Source organism: Oryx dammah, unplaced genomic scaffold (assembly GCF_014754425.2).
Source record: "Oryx dammah isolate SB20612 unplaced genomic scaffold, SCBI_Odam_1.1 HiC_scaffold_4, whole genome shotgun sequence".
Classification (NCBI taxonomy): domain Eukaryota; kingdom Metazoa; phylum Chordata; class Mammalia; order Artiodactyla; family Bovidae; genus Oryx; species Oryx dammah.
Genome location: NW_024070188.1, coordinates 40,068,408 through 40,083,503, shown reverse-complemented (window position 1 = coordinate 40,083,503; position 15,096 = coordinate 40,068,408). Strand labels below are relative to the sequence as shown.

The 15,096-nt window shown below is 39.6% G+C and overlaps 1 protein-coding gene and 1 pseudogene across 2 annotated transcripts in view; one reads left to right on the top strand and one right to left on the bottom strand.

Moving 5' to 3' along the window:
- The window catches only part of KLHL32 (kelch like family member 32), a 230,930-nt gene that overhangs the window by 170,841 nt on the left and 44,993 nt on the right, over positions 1–15,096 (top strand). The gene's annotated exons all lie outside the window — the stretch shown is intronic.
- On the bottom strand, positions 14,631–14,738 carry LOC120863124 (annotated as a pseudogene).

Below are 15,096 nucleotides of genomic sequence, written 5' to 3'. Positions count from 1 at the left end.
CATTGTATGTACTCTCTTCAACAGGTTTGCAAACCTTTGTCAATCACTGCAGTAGAGTCCAAGCCTCAAAGAAATTAGACTGTGGGTGACCATTTAATCAAAAAGCTCCATAAGTAGTGTCCTCATTCTTAGACTTGGTAGTTGGAAATGAAATAAAATATTGTGGCCTGAGAACTCTTATCCCCACCCCCTAATTACAGCCTTTCATTATATCGCTACCTTTCCTCAGTTTAATTTCATATATGTATATATCATTTCTATTTTTTCAGAGAGGCCCTTTCTGGGCATCTTAACTAAATGTGTACCATTTTTCAGTTTGCTTCCTGAAGCTTCTGGCAGTCCCTCCCAAATACCTACAGTCTTTCCTACAAATGTGATGAGGGCATCTTCACTTCCTTTTTACTAGATGTTACACTGAGAATCGGAGAAGGCAATGGCTTCCCACTCCAGTACTCTTGCCTGGAAAATCCCATAGGCAGAGGAGCCTGGTAGGCTGCAGTCCATGGGGTCACATAGAGTCGGACACGACTGAGTGACTTCACTTTCACTTTTCACTTTCATGTATTGGAGAAGGAAATGGCAACCCACTCCAGTGTTCTTGCCTGGAGGATCCCAGGGACGGGGGAGCCTGGTGGGCTGCCGTCTATGGGGTCGCACAGAGTCGGACACGACTGAAGCGACTTAGCAGCAGCAGCAGCAGCACATTGAGAATAAATAGTGGTTCACTGACATTCCAAATAGTGCTATGCCTGAAGGATGTTTGATCCTGGGGGTTCCCCAAGCTGGACACTGAATGCTTCTGCTATTTCAGGTCTTGTTGCTCAGAGGGGCCAGAGTGTGTATTCAGTCACTTGTCCTGATCTGCATGCGGCTGACTCCTTGTGAGGACTCATCCCCGAAGAGCTTGACTAGTGGTCCTAATGTTGTTCATCTGGACTGTGTGCCTTTGAGAGATGCATGACACATTCATTTCAGAGGGACTTTGCTCCAGCTAATCCTCAGTGCTAGAGCTGTGCATTGTCAAGAGGCCGTGCAGGGCAGTGATTATCAGAAATTACAGGAGACCTAACTAGTATTCATGTGCTGCTGTTCCCATGAGTTAATAGTTTCTTTTTCCTTCCTTTTATTTTGTTTTAAATGAGCACAACAGAACAACAAGGTGATTTATGAGATATGACATATTTATGTTCTCTGCTTCTAATTTTCATTGTGATTCATGTTGTTTCCAGGCTGATATTTTTGTTGTTGCTGCTGTGAGAAGGAAAAAGATGACTGGAGAATATTACTTATGCATTGGTAGCCTGCAGTCATATTGCTGCTACCTGGGTTATCAGGGATTTAAAAATAAAACCCAAACTGTATGCTAAACATGAGGTAGAAACCTCGAGGCCAGGCACAGAAGTTCATCAATAATAATAACACCAATAATAATTTTAACAATCCTTAGAGAGCTTTATACTTTTTAAGCACTTTTACACACATCATTTCATTCAAGTCTCCCATCAGCCTTGTTAAGGTTGATAAGGCAACTATCACCCAAATTGTAACAGGTGAGGAAATGAAAACTCACAGAGGACAAGTGGTTGACTCCCTTCACTGTATGGTTTCAATGTAGATCTCACTGTGTTCTCTTCAAATACTCCAAATCACTAAGAAAACAGAAACTCAGCGTACCTGATACAGCTTCTCAAAAGTCAAACCGACTATATTGCTCTATAATGCGTGAGCCAGCAGTCTACATTTCCTAATAAATTACCAGCTTTCACTTTCACCTGTTGTGCTGCTTTGTGGGAAGTTGCAAAAATGACTCTTAATAAAAGCCATACAAAAAAATGTCACGGAAGGTCTTTCTTTTATCAGAGCCTGGAAAATTGAGGCTCTAGGTGGTTTGATGAGAAGGAGTGAATGGAGGGCTCTGGCAGAGGTAGGGAACCACCTTCCATTCCTTGGAGGCACAAAGTGATACAGTGCAAAGCAGGAAGACACAGCCTATAATGGAGGGTCACTTAAAATCTGATCAAGAGATTTTGGTCAGTGTGAAAAAGAACTTAGAACACGGTTATTTCTGTTGCAGCGTGCAGACTGAGTGATGGAAAGTCTTCAGACTGTTGTGAGAGTGAGGATGAATCAGATGGAAATTATTAATCCTGATATCTTCATTTTATACCTGAATATTAAAATTGAGAAATTTATGTAGTAGAAAATGACATCTGGGTAATGGCCTAGATATGGGATTTAAGAGAAAAGGAGAGAAATATTAATTTATTAACACTGATAAATGTTAAGTGTCTTTCTGGTAGAAATGAGCCTGTACCCCATGTCCTGCATTGCCAGACTATTTCTATAGGAATCCTTACCAGGCCAGTTGGGTGCCTGTTGGCTGTGGTATTTGTGCCAGTTGGCCATATCAGATCATAGAGATTGCCTGTTCTGGATATTCTAGAGGAGAGGCTCTCAGCTTAGCCATGGAGTGACCCAGAGGCTCTAGGTTTGTTATATTCCAGAGATGTCTGGAGAACCTTTGGCATTTATTTTTAAATGCCGACATCCTTTCACTCTGCTTCACTCACCCCTGCCTCCAGGACTGGCTACAAGTAAAACTAAAGAAGAACATCTCTCAACTTACCTGGAGGGAAAAGGTGGCCATTCTAAGATAGTAATCATGGGCAGTATTCAGAAATATAAATAGTTGAGGTTCTCCTCTTTAATAGGACCACCTCTTTGTTACTTGGGGTGTCACATTGGAGGAATGAAAACAGATTTTAGTATTCCAGTAGACAAAACATAACCAGAAAGAAAAATTCTCTTAGGTAAAAAATCTTTGCTGAGTTCTAAAGATAAACAGCACAGGCTTTTGCATTGTTCCTCTTTGTCTATAGGAAGTCAGTTTCAGTAAGTGGTACAGATACTACTTACATTTCAAGAACAGAAGCTAAAAAGAGCCGGCCCAGCTGGAGGCTGAATGCACTTTTCTTTGTGTGTGTTCTTGTTGATGAAAAATGCCCACACACTAGCTCCTCTGGCCACACAAGGAAGTCAGGTAATTGAAGTAGTGATGGATGGTGCACTGAAGTTTAAACGTTTTAGGGGGACCTATCTTATTAACACTTTAAAACAAGTGAGCATAATATCATTAATTTTGATTAATTCATTTGCTCTTAATATAGCTTTTAATTTGTAATTCTAGGTGAATTACAATGTAATTTGGCATTAATTATACTAAATTGACTATAAGTCAGCCAATCACAATGGGAAATTACTCACAGCTGAAAGTAAAACTAGAATTCTCCATCCAGAAAGGACAACGCTTAGTTACCAGGCAAATAGACTTTAGGCATCCCTCTCTTCGGCTGTGAGAATGACATTGAACCTGCCGAGGGCTGTAAGCGATTTCTTATTCTGCTCACTGCTGGGACTGTATACTCTGGAGTGAAGCCCAACACAGAGAGTAAATAATAAAGTAAACAAAGGGATTGATTTGTCAGGTTGCCAGGTCTCCTGAAGAATCTTTCTGTTCTTCTCATCTCTTGTACGATTTAAGCCACGTAGAGGGGCTGTGTAGTGCTTTCAAACGATGAATTCCACATCTCTTGGATTCAAGAGGCCAGAACAGACACTGACATGGGTCTGCCTGCTTTTCATCCTCCTGGTCCGTGAGCCAGCCAAGGAAATGCTCTCTTAAATCCCACATGCTGTCAGTGTCCCAAAGCCACTCTTTTTTTAAAAAAATATTTTTATTTATCTGCTTGTTTGGCTACGCTGGGTCTTGGTTGCGGCTTGTGGGATCTAGTTCCCCAACCAGGGATCAAACCTGGGCCCCCTCCATTGAGAGCTCAGCGTCTTAGCCCCTAGACCACTAGGGAAGTTCCCCAATCAGTTCAGTTCAGTCGCTCAGTCATGTACGACTCTTTTGTGACCCCATGAATCGCAGCACACCAGGCCTCCCTGTCCATCACCATCTCCTGGAGTTCACTCAGACTCACGTCCATCGAGTTGGTGATGCCATCCAGCCATCTCATCTTCTGTCGTTCCCTTCTCCTCCTGCCCCCAATCCCTCCCAGCATCAGAGTCTTTTCCAATGAGTCAACTCTTCGCATGAGGTGGCCAAAGTACTGGAGTTCCCCAAAGCCACTCTTAATTGACCAATATACAAACTACCTTCTGGGCAGAAGGAAGTCTGTGCCTTAAAAACCAATGCTACTCAGGGAGAAGAAGGGAACCCTCAGGAGATGCAGAGCCTGGTCATTAATAAAGCTTGTTGGAGGCCCCTGTGCACACGCCATAAGTAAGACGCCTGAGAATGGTGGGAGAGCGAAGATGGTTTTGTAAAATGATTGTGTTTGAACCATTTGCCAGATATCTTTCTAGAAGAATTGTCTCCTAAAAACAGAATGAAAACTTTGAGATGCTAAGAAGTCATATGGCAAATTTAGCAATATCCTGCTTGAGGTATATGTACATGTAAGTAGAACGTGAGTCTGAGTGAACTCCAGGAGTTGGTAATGGACAGGGAGGCCTGGCGTGCTGTGATTCATGGGGTCGCAAAGGGTCGGACACGACTGAGCGACTGAACTGAGGTAGAACTGTGGAAATTTTGTACATTCTTGATACTTTTGGAGTGAGCACTTGACCCATAAAATGAGATCTAACTATGAGCAGATTAAATATTGCTTGGAAAATTCCAGGCTGTTTTTAATAATTCTTTTTACTTTGTCTATTATATACCCTTATTGTATCATTCCCACTCACAGTCTAGCAAACAAAATGGCCTAAGTTTTATGTAAAAGTTTTGAGTGGAGAGGTTAAAAAACTATCCTGTCCCTTGTCTCTTACACACATAGGGGTCGGGTTCACACCACACACACAAACACACTTGCAGGTAGACAGACACATATGCACATTCACAGATTGCATGCATATTAATCTTTACAGCTAAAAAACTTTCCTTTGTTTTGCACTATTGACCTGAATCATAATACTCTCGTGATTGGCTGGTTGATCCCAAGATTAAAGAAGAAAATAGAAGTTAGAAACTTACTTTTGCTACTCCAGGTATATATTCTATTATCATAAATTATTTAAGAATATTAATGACTATAGTCTGTGTAGTTGCCACATGAATGCAGCAAAAATCATCTCAATTTTTTTTCCAAATTTCTTTGTGCCGAATTTCGCCTGGCCTATCACAGAAATTTTTATTCCTTTCCTCAAATATTCTTTTTAATGTCAGCATAGGTTTGGTGGGTTCCACCTACCCTTGTGGCTCCCAGTACAGCTACGTGTTCCTAACTCAAAATCACCCTTATTTGATCTGTACCCTCTGATGGATGAGGTCCTTTGAGCTCCTAATGTGGTGATCTTCAAGAACAGTAAAGGATTTGGGGCAGAGAAACTGGTACTGAAGTAAGCAGAGCAGAGGGGTTGAGAGAAAACATTTACAAGATATTTCTGGCCTCGGTTTTATCATCTCATCATTTAGAATGCCAGTGGAATAAATGGGTCTGTTAATCAAACAGCACTGAGAGGTTAGGTCATTGGAAGCCTTTTTAGTCATTTTGTGCTTTTCAAGAGTGAATCTGTTAGAATTATGCTGAATACCCACTTAAAGCCTCAGCTGATAACCCTACCTGTGTTTTATAACTCTGCACTGTCAGAACTCATAATAAGTCAAACATTCTTTCAGTGGTGCTCATAAGGGAGGGAAAAAAAAAAGCCCACAAATTTAAGAGTAATTTCAGATTGTAAATGAAAAGGAGAGGCACGACTGTTCATTTGCACCAATCATGCCTTCCTTTCATCTGCTCTGATTAGGCCTGGTGCGGTTTCATCAGACCCCTCCATCACCGAGCTGTCACTCCAGCCGTCTGTTGATTGAAAACAATCAAGGCTCTGATGGCACAATTATTCTGACCCTTTAACTAGAGGCTGCTGTGATAATGAAAGGTTGATTATGATAGTTTGTGCCTCTTTCAGTTTGCCAAGAAGGTTAATTTGGGCATCAGACGGATGTTTAATGGGCGCTTGCTGGCTACACTGAGGTAAATGAGAACGTGCAGTCTTGGATATTGCACGGATATAGTTTGGCTGTCAATCATTGTCATTTGGAGTTTGTGCCTCACACTCTGGAAATCACATTTTATTTTTTCCTTGGGATTTAATTTATTCTGTGCCCCGAGGAAGTTCTTTCACTCAGTGACCTTCACAGCAGCTTTCTCTGCCTTTTTTTTCTTTTTTCAAATGGAGCTCAAAGGCACAACACATCTAGAAGAGCATTTTTCTTTCATTTTCACTTAAAAATGGAAACTTTAAAAAATCCATCCTTATCGCTGCCTTCCAATAGAGCAAATGTTCCCATCCTGGTTGTGCAGTGGGGGAGTGTAAATGACAGGGGTACTTTGGCCAGCTTGCTAATGCAGCAGCTCCCACAGTTGTTGTGTGCTGCTTGTTACACCAACCAGCAAAGCTGGGAAATTCAAAATGGGCGCATATATGAACTGAAGGCTCCATTCTGCTTGTGTTTCTCTCACCAGCATGTCTCACAGCAGTCTGATGAATTCTTGTTTCCAAGGGCAGTCTCTGACTCCTTTTGCCTCCTTGGGAAGCATGAGGGGAGGGGTTGAGCTGGGGAGACACGGTTGAGCTGGGGAGACACGGTTGAGCTGGGGAGACAGATATTTGTCGACAGGACATCGAAGGTTATTAAAAGTTGCAAATTTCAATTTGTATCATCCCAGCACCTAATCTCGTTGCTTTCTGAAGCATAAGGTAAAAAAGACGCAGGCGTCTAATAGTGCTGGCGTTTACAATGCATAGCTCATTTTAGTCCTCGTTTATGCACACCTTTTAAAACAAAAAATAAAGGAAGGCCTTCATTTCTGTCTCCAAGCTCTGCGTAGTGGTCTCATAGATTAGGGACCTGAGAGCCAGAATCACTGTTCTGCGTTTTCATTTATGTTGTCTTCAGGTCCTCCCTTCCACACTGTGAACATTCAGCAGCATATTTCTACTTAGCTGTGGGACATTTTTTCTTACATGTCAGTTGTAAAACAATTAAGTGTATAGATGTTAAAGTGACAGCGTCATAATGATTATAATTTTACTTCAAGTGTTCTATTTTCACATTATTTCTTGCTTAAAAAAAAGCTATTCGTTTTTGAATGGTAAAGGGAGTCATTAAGCGATAATTCAGTCTCACGTGAAGAGGCTCAAAAGAATGAATTAAGTCATTGAATTCAGTTACTGTTTTAAGGCAGCCCTTATTTAAGTAACAGTGCTGTTTAAAATATTTGAAAATATATGAGAATAGGGTCGTGCGTGTATGTATATATAGTCTAACTAGATTCTTCATTGCACTAGACCACAAATAATTATTTTTGTTTAGCTCTCTGGATAGCATGGATAAAATCACCCTCAGGGATGCTTAGTAAAATTACTGATTAGTTATGTCTTGTTTTTATTTCAGCAGCAGAGAATAAAAAGGTAATTAGGGAGAAAAGTCTCAGTCAAATCAATCAAGAGAGGTTTTTCTTTTTTAGTATTTAAAAAATAAGATGACTTGCCACAGTGGTATCTATATTTTATTTTTAGATTCATTCTGTTTGCAAATTAATGAGACTTAAGCAAAAAAAATTTTTTTTGAAGTATAACATTATTTCAAATCATTTTTGGTCCAAGCCTGTGTTTCTACCTTCCCCCAGCCTGCTGAACCCTTTACCTGTTGTGGAAAACTAATATCTAAAGATAAAGAACTTTCTCTGTGTCCTTATAAGCTCCCCACCACATTTCCAGAGCGGTGCTCTCACGGTGCCTCCATTCACTTGAGCCTGCATGCCCTCAGCGGTGATGTCCCCCATTACGGGGTCCCCAGAGTGTCTCACACTTCATCTCCTGGCCTCTGCTCCTAGGGCTGGGCTCCGTTACTGGCGCCACTTTCTCTTTCCTCTTCAACTCTTCCGTCTCCACCTTCGAGGTTCCCCTTGTTGTTTCAACACGTTGCTCCTCTGAATGTGGTAAAGATGTCTTGGGTCTGTGACTTCTTCATATCGCAGTCTCATAATTCCTTCAGCAAATTTTTTTTTGCTGACCAAAAAAGATTTTTTTCTCCTTCAGCAAATAACTTACAGATTTCCTTCTGGATGCCTGGCCATGCTTCTTCTCTCAGGATAGCGTGGGACTTGCTCCTTCTCTCAGGATAACAGTTACTGTTAATTCCTCCCAGTGCTCTTCCTTCACCCACTGCAGCCCCTCCCCCTCATAGGTTTTCTGAGCTTGTCAAGCCACTGGCTCTCCTGCACTGGGCCTGTCTTCCCACACACCCATTTTCCATTGTTGCTGTTCAGTCACTAAGTCATGTCCGACTCTTTGTGACCCTGTGGACTGCAGCATGCAGGCCTCCCTGTCCTTCACTATCTCCCAGAGTTTACTCAAATTCATGTCCATTAAGTTGGTGATGATATCCAACTGTATCATTCTCCGCCACCCTCTCCTCCTGCCTTCAATCTTCCCCAGCATCTGGGTCTTTTCCAATGAATTGGCCTTTGCATCAGGTGGCCAAAATATTGGAGCTTCAGCTTCAGTATCAGTCCTTCCAATGAATATCCAGGGTTCATTTCCTTTAGGATTGACTGGTTGGATCTCCTTGCAGTTCAAGGGACTCTCAAGAGTCTTCTCCAGCACCACAGTTCAAAAGCATCAATTCTTAAGCACTCAGTCTTCTTTACGTAACTACATCTATATGTAGTTGCACCTATACGTAACTATCCTTTTTCCATACGTGGCTATTATATATTGGCTTTCTAAGTTACCTCCCCCACTCAAAAAAAATCATAATTGTGCTGAAAAGAGTGTATCTTTTTTGACAAAAATATCACTTTTATATTATATTCAAAGGTGCTTCAGGGTACGAATAGAGGATTCTATGTTCCTCATTATTTATACTTTGATGAAATGAAGGTGAAAAATGCAGTGTGAAGTATCTTTTTCACACATTAGTAGCCAGGCTGGAATTCACATGGTGAAGGTGGCATCTATGTGTGTTCTTTGCAACTTAACTGAGTGTAGGCCCTAGTACCCCAGCCCACCAGCTCCATCCCCTGATAATAGAGGCTGGCCCCTGACCATGTTTAGTCAGGGTTCCCGACTCCAATCACTGTACTCTCAGCTCCAAATTAATGTTTAAAGTAACCTTTGAGGATTCTTTTCTTTTTCTTTGGAGGCTGCCAACATTAACCCTTACCTGCAGCTTAGGTACTTCCTGAACATCTAATTCATCACGGTACCCTTATTTGAGGGATTTGACTGTCTCTGTGTCTGTGACCCGGGGCAGCTGCTTAAGCCTGTGAGCTCCTTTTGGTCATTAAAGTTTTCATTTCAGGTGGGGAGTGTATGTGCCAGTGAACCTGTAATTGATTCATTATTATTGAATCAGTTCATAAAGAAATATTCAAAGGCTTGATGCTCTCAGGATGCTCCAGGGCATGTTTACAAATTAAACAGCTTTAAAACGAAACAAAACAAACTTTAAAATGTATAAATGTACCAGCAATATTTACAACACCCATAAGGGACATGGCAACAGTAAAAGATGGGTTTTGCTTGTGTCTGAAAATCTGCCTACAATAGACTGAAGCTTCTAAAATTGTAGGATTTTTCTTCCCCTGATTCCATACTCCCTGAGTATATTTTACAGGGATACGTTAAGACACTTGAGGTCAAGAGTAAGGCTTGAGTTATATGGTACTAACAGAACTTGGAACTGAATGGCAAGCAAGACTGTGTATATATATATATATATATAACGAGAGAGAGAGTGAGAATTTCCTTCTCACTGGCTAAGTTCCTGGCACATAATGGACACTCAATAAGAAATTGAAGGGACTTCCCTGGTGGTCCAGTGGTTAAAACTCCTGCTTCAGTGCACAGGGTGCAGGTATAATTCCTAGTTGGAGAACTAATATCCCACAGACTGCACAGTGTAGTCAAAAGAAAGTAAGAGAATTCTTGGTTTATCGTAAAAGAAATACAAATTAAAATAAATTGAGGAATGGATGAATAAAAATACTAAAAGATTCATGATTATATCATTTACCCCAGAGCCAAAAAAAGAAGAAAGTAATCAACTTAATCAATCATTATTTTAGTTTCCTCAAGTCAGATAGCTTAGTGTATGTATATAATTTCCTTGCACTAAGTTAACTGAGTTGAGATTTAAGGGAACTGGTGGACTTGAATTCAAATATTTTTAATGGGACATTCAAACCAAGTAAAGAAAGTGAATATATCCTGACTGTTATGCAGAGACAACCAAGTTTATGTCTGTGTCTCTCTTTTCATTCATTTGTTCATCCTTCATTCGTTTTTCTCTTACTTGAAATTTAACAAAAAAACCTGTATCTTTAATTACTGGGTTACAATTACTGAATTCATTGGTGTAGAAATAGGCTCATCTTAAGGGCTTTTGGAGAAAGAAATGGCACCCCACTCCAGTACTCTTGCCTGGAAAATCCCATGGACGGAGGAGCCTTGGTAGGCTACAGTCCATGGGGTCACAAAGAGTCAGACATGACTGAGCGACTTCACTTCACTTAAGGGCTTTAGATTTTAATCTGCAACAGATTATCTGCTGTGATTTTACTATCATTTTATAACATGAAGTATTTTAATAGTGTAGCAAATTCCTTATCATCTCTAGAGATCTCTCGAAATTTATGTCAATATTGCACAACATTGCTTTATGTAAAAATTGTCTGAATGTGCTGGCTTTAACATGAATTCAGAAGGATAATTGAATTGAGAATTAGCTCCATCTCTTGGTGGCTCATTACCATCATAATAAGTCTGTTTATTGTCTAAATGTCATAGTTTTCCAAGCACTTTCACATGTTATCCCATTCAGTCCTATGTAGACACTGTGACGTAAATAACATCATCTTTGTTTTACAGATGATGAAACCTAGGCTCAGTATATTTATGTTTTTCATAAACGCTCAGATACGTTAAGAAACCTTTTCTCCTTTTCATTGTGTCACATTCACCTCCATGGGCATGTACCAGTTAGCGGTAGGAAAAAAGCATCAAAATTTCCCTGTCCTTTCAGTTGACTTCACCCTGATAATGCACCCTCATTGCCTGCAATACCTGGGGGATAATGTGAAATGGTGTGACCCAGGAAGGGTCACTTCTGCTCCCTGTTGCCAGTGGGATACCGTAGGATTTTCTTCTTTGACCAAGTTGGTTTTCTCTGATTTTCCCATGTTGTTCTGACAATATAAGCTTAATATCTTACCACCACATGCAGTATCCCTTTTATTTCCAGAAGGACATTGTATCTTACTTATATATAAATGTGCTTCACTAATATCTTACGTAGAAGTCTCACCCATCAATCTAGCATCAGGTGATACTCTGATGCCATCAGCAGTTAATGGATGAGTCTTATCTTTTGGTTCAGACCATTATTAGACTATTTAAGTCAAGTATAAGAAGTTATTTCTAAATGTACTTATATTTTGCTAAGTGTGAATAGACCAGGAGTGGGTTTCATTTTTCCTACATCGGTGATGTTGATTGTCTTTATTGTCCTGAGGGACATTCTTCCCACCTAAAAAGCTTTGTATATTCTAGATATGGGGATGGTGTATTTAAAGCCTCTCCTGGAGTAAAACTTTACCTGACTAGTTTATTAAATATTTTCATTTCTAAATAAAATCTCATTCTGGGATTTTAAATAAATAACACCTTGAAGCAGTCACCTTACAAGTTTGAAATGTGTGTTCTTTGGCTGAGATCATTTTCTTTCTGTGTGGGCCTGTGTACACATTCACTTTCACCTGCCGTACACAGGTGTATGTTTCTGGTGAGTTTGGAATTATAGACAAAAGCCATCACTTCCTTGTTCCGAGAAGATATTTATAAAAACTATTTGTGCTATGGAAATCTGTGGCTTGGATACTAGACACAGTGATTAGCTTTGATTGTCTTTCCTACCTGTAGAAATTTTGGAGGGTTCTACTTTATGTTTTTAAGTTTTTAGAATTTTAATTAAAAATATTTTATTATTATTTTGTTGGTATTTGCCTTACATATTGAGGTGCTCCTATTGTTGGGTGCATATAGATTTATAATTGTTATATCTTCTTGGATTGAACCCTTGATTATTATGTAGTGTCCTTCTTTGTCTCATAACAGTCTTTGTTTTAAAGTCTATTTTGGCTGATATGAGTATTGCTACTCCAGCTTCCTTATCACCCATCCAGTCTATGTCTTTTGGTTGGTGTATTTAATCCATTTACAGTTAAGGTAATTATCGATATGTATAATCCTATTATCATTTTGTTTATTGTTTGTGGTTTATTTTTGTAGATCTTTTCCTTCTCTTGTCAAGTTTACTGACTATAGAGAAGTTCCTTTAGTGTTTGTTGTAAAACTGATTTAGTGGTGCTGCATTCTCTTAGCTTTTGCTTGTTTGGAAAGCTTTTGATTTCCCTATCAAATCTGATTGAAGGTCTTGCTGGACAGAGAATTCTTGGTTGTAGGTTCTTCCCTTTCATCACTTGGAATATATTGTGCCATTACCTTCTGGCTTGTAGATTTTCTGTTGAGAAATCGGCAGATAACCTTATGCGATTTCCCTTGTATGTCATTTGTCTTTGTTTCCCTTGTTGCTTTTAATATTTTATCTTTGTCTCTAATTTTTGTCACTTTGATTACTATGTGCCTTGGGGTGCTCCTCCTTGGGTTTATCCTGCCTGGGACTCTTTATGCTGGATTTGGTTAACTAGTTCCTTTCCCTTGTTTGGGAAATAAAAACAATTCATTATTATTTTTTAAGTACAGTTGATTAACAGCGCTGTGTTACTTCCACTTGTACAGCAAAGTCAGTCAGATATATATATACACACACACACACACACAGACACACACACACACACACATATATATACCCACAAGCTGAAATCAAGATTGCTGGGAAAAATAACAACCTCAGGTGCAGATGATACCACTCTAATGGCAGAAAGTGAAGAGGAACTAAAGAGCCTCTTGATGAGGATGAAAATCTGGCTTAAAATTCATCATTCAAAAAGTGAAGATCATGGCATCCAGTCCCATCACTTCATGGCAAATAGATGGGGAAAAAGTGGAAACAGTGACAGATTTTTTTCTTGGGCTCCAAAGTCACTGTGACTATAGCCACGAAATTGAAAGCTGCTTGCTCCTTGAAAGAAGAGCTATGACAAACCTAGACAGTGTATTAAAAGCAGAGACATCACTTTGCCAACAGAGGTCCATCTAGTCAAAAGCTATGGTCTTCCAGTCGTCATGTATGCTTGTGAGAGTTGGACTGTAAAGAAAGCTGAGCACTGAAGAATTGATGGGTTCAAACTGTGGTGCTGGAGAAGACTCTTGAGAGTCCCTTAGACAGCAAGGAAATCAAACTAGTCAATCCTAAAGGAAATCAATCCTGAATATTCATTGGAAGTACTGATGCTGAAGCTGAGGTGCCAATACATTGGCCACCTGATGTGAAGAGCCAACTCATTGGAAAAGACCTTGATGTGGGGAAAGCTTGAGGGCAGGAGGAGAAGGGGGTGACAGAGGATGAGATGATTGGATGGCCTCACCGACTCAATGGACATGAGTTTGAGCAAACTCAGGGAGATAGTGAAGGACAGGGAAGCTGGTGTGCTGTAGTTCACAGGGTCTCAGAGTCAGGCATGACCTAGTGACTGTAAACTACAACATTCTTTTTCCAGATTCTTTTTCCTTTTAGATTTTTTTTTTAATTGAATATAGTTCTCTATCCTATAATGTAGGTCTTTGTTAGTTGTTTTACATATATTAGTGTGTATTTGAGGATTCTACTTTAAAATATTACTTTTTGGTGGATCTGTAAGTGACATATATCCCAGAGATAAAGAGACTCTTGCATCAACTCACTCATTCTACAGATGAGATGCCAAACGACTGCTCCAGTGTTGGCCATGGATTCTTGCTGTTCTTTGTATAGACTGTTCAGAGATCAGCTCAAATTGGGGGCCAGTTCTTATAGACGTAAAAGATATCATGGTATACTAACGTCATCTCTTTTTCCTACTTTTGTTTTTTCTTGATATATAATTTACCTTTTTAAAAACTGCCTTGTGTTCAAAGACTGAACCAAAGGACTACTCAAGTCCTTGTGTTTGCCCTCACAAATACCTGGAACTTAAATGGGGCAGGCCTCAGGGCACTTTTCCTGTGGTTCCTCCAGTCCTGTGTGTTTGTCAGCCTATGGGAGACATCCTTGGTTGCAAGGGCTCTTGATTTTGATGCTTGGCAGTATATATTTTTTGAGCAAAATGTGTATTAAAGATGGTTAACAGGCACTTTTTTTGTTCTTTGAATTTTCTGTTTCAAAATAATTTCTAACTTACAGAAAAGTTGCAAGAATAAGAATAGTAAAGAGCACCCATATGATTTGCTCATTTCTGAGCAAATTACTTCATTTGCTTTATCATATGTTCTCTGCCTCCATCTCTAGATATCTATCTCTCTATAAATATCTAGTAGGAGAATAGCTATTTAGGCAGAGAGGGAGAGAACACACATGGGTGCTTTTCTTCTGAGCCATTTGAGGGTAAGTTGTATACATCATGACTTTTTTTTTAAGTCCCTAAAAAATCTCCTCATAACTGTTCTTTTCCACAGATATCTTTAGTAAAAGGCAAAAAACATATATGATCTGAAGAGAAGCTAAAGTATTATCAAGCACAAATTTTTTGCTAAAGGTGAACATAAGAGCATTTGTCAATCTTTTAACTTCATAAAGTTTTAAATGAACAATGAAAGAATATGTTATTACCATACCTGCTAAGCTGAATATTCTATTTAAAATCTGTCAGGTCTTTTTTTTTTTTTTTCTGACAGTATATGAACCTGGGACCTCATCAGTTTTGATTCAATTGAAATATATTTCTCAGAGGAAAAAATAGCCTATGTGTCATATATAAGTCTGTAGTCAGCTGTAATGGTTAATGTACAACCTCCCTTGAAAACTGTTTTACAAGCAAAATGTTGACACAGTTTTAATTATAGCACTTGAGTGAGCACTGTTGTAAT